This window comes from Dendrobium catenatum, unplaced genomic scaffold (genome assembly GCF_001605985.2).
Source record: "Dendrobium catenatum unplaced genomic scaffold, ASM160598v2 fragScaff_scaffold_83, whole genome shotgun sequence".
Taxonomy (NCBI): domain Eukaryota; kingdom Viridiplantae; phylum Streptophyta; class Magnoliopsida; order Asparagales; family Orchidaceae; genus Dendrobium; species Dendrobium catenatum.
In genome coordinates, this window is record NW_021318545.1 from 99,773 (window position 1) to 102,093 (window position 2,321).

A 2,321-nucleotide genomic window follows, 5' to 3' on the forward strand; every position below is an offset into this window, starting at 1 on the left:
GTGAGAAATTATGCACAAGAGAAGAGTAAAATATAAAAAATATAATTACCCAACTTGTCCAAATTTCTCTAGTTGTTCATATTTACCTTAACTTCTAACTAACAATATTAGCCTTAGTAGATATCGAAATCAGGTTCTAAAGCTAACTTTTTTTTCGCTAAAAATTTTTGAACAAGGCAAAAAAGATGAGTTTATACTTCTCAAGTAAATGCCCCTCATAATTTGGAATCCTAAATTAATTTTTTCAAACTTAAGATACAACAACTTAGGGAATCTGCAATTGAACTGCATTCACTCATTTGTCATCCATCATTCACTCCACCAAAATGCCAAATCAAACGCTACTACATTCAAGAGGAGAATAATGTGACATCAATATTGACGCCACACTATTCACCGACGCCAAATCGCACGCGTATGATTTTGAGGAAAGGTGCTGCGAAATCAAGAATATGAGAAATAATATACACATAATATTCATTTTTTTTAAGGAAATGGAGTTTGGTTGGAATTGAGTTATTGCATTTTGGAGTGGAAGGTGAGTTTCAGGTGAGAGATGGTATGAAGTAGGTGAATAACTACTAAATAACTTTTATATCATAGATAGCAGTTAAAAGTATTAGGAGATAGGCATGGTGACAAAAAATTATTGAATTATTTTCTATGAATTTCATTTTTATTTGATATAGCATGTTGCGACTAAAATACCCTAGGCCATAGAGAAATATAATGTTTAACGTCTTAACTTTGTACGAAGATCCATCACACAATTTGATAAAAGAGAGAGTGTAACATTCATAAGAGACACAAGAGGTTTTATGTGGAAACCCCTAAAAAGGAAAAAAACTGTGGGACCTAGCTCAGTTTGAATGAGTCCACTAGAGTTTACAGTCAATTAAAAATGAGGCCCTTCCTTGTGGGGAAGGCTTTGGTTTGATGTAGCTATACATCATATAGAGTGCATTACACTTTGGAAATTTGAAGAACAAATATTGATATGTTCGTTTGGTCGGCGAAATCATAGTTGGCGGGAGATAAAGATCGGAAGGACTATAGTCGATAGGCGATAAAGTTTGGGAAGATTGTTGTCTAGCCACGGAGGTTAGAAGGACCATAATTTGCAGGCACTGAAGATCGGAAGGTCTGTAGTCGACAGGTAACGAAGGTTAAAAAGATTTTTGTATGGCGACAATGGTCGGAGGGACTATAGTCGACGAGCAATGGAGGTCGGGGGACCATAGTCGATGGACAACATTAGTTGAACGAACCATAGTCGATGGGTAACAGTGGTCAGAGGGACCGTAGTTGGCTAGTGATAGTGGTTGGATGGACCATACTTAGCAGCCCAGCGAAAGACCAACAATGGTTGGCCGTGAGAGGAGGTTTAACTTTGGTCAACGACCGGGTGGAATTTCACCGGTCGTGAAGCCGAGTGGTGGTCCGATGATGGTTGGGTAGAAATTCGATGGAGGTCTGCTGTTGGGAGGTGGTTCAATGATTGTGGGGCAGAAGTTTGACAGAGATTAGTAGCGGTCAGGCAGAAGTTTGGCGACAATCAGCGACAGGGTGAAAGTTTGGTAGCGGCCAGGTGAAAGTTTGCCAGAGGCCAGGTGGAGGTTTATCGATAGAGGAGTCGGGCAGTGGTCTAACAATGGTCGTGCGGAAGTCTGGTAGAGCCCAATAGCTGGGAAGTTGTCCGAAGACTGTTAGGCGGAAGTCCAGCGACGACCGACGGCTGGGTAAAAGTCATACAACACCGGTTGGAGAGGTTCACCGATGGTGGAGCTACAGCTCTTGAAGCTTCAAAGCTCTCTCCAGTATCTAGTCAAAGGCCCCCTTCATATAAAGAGTGAGGGCCTATTTATAGATTTTCATGAGAGACACACCTTGTAAATATTGAGAAGATCCAGGGTAGGTTCATAGTGCTTCATCAGATGGATCATATTAATTCCCCCCCATCATAGAAAATTTTTCTACTGTTTAGGTGCCTTAACAATATCATAATTAGGTGATAGTGTATATATTACGTTTTAACTTTGTACGAAAATGCAGCACACAATAAGATAAAAGAGACAGTGTAGCATTCATAATAGACACTAGAGTTTTTACGTGAAAACTCAAAAAAGGGAGAAAAAATCATGGGGCCTGACCCAATTTGAATGAATCCACTATTTCAGTCGATTACAAATGAGGCACTTCCTTGGAGGGGAAGGCCTTACCTTAATGTAGCAAATATAAATCATGTATATTTCATTATATGGTGGGAATTAGAAGAATAAATATTGAAATGTTTGTTTGGTCGGTAGGACTATAGTCGGTGG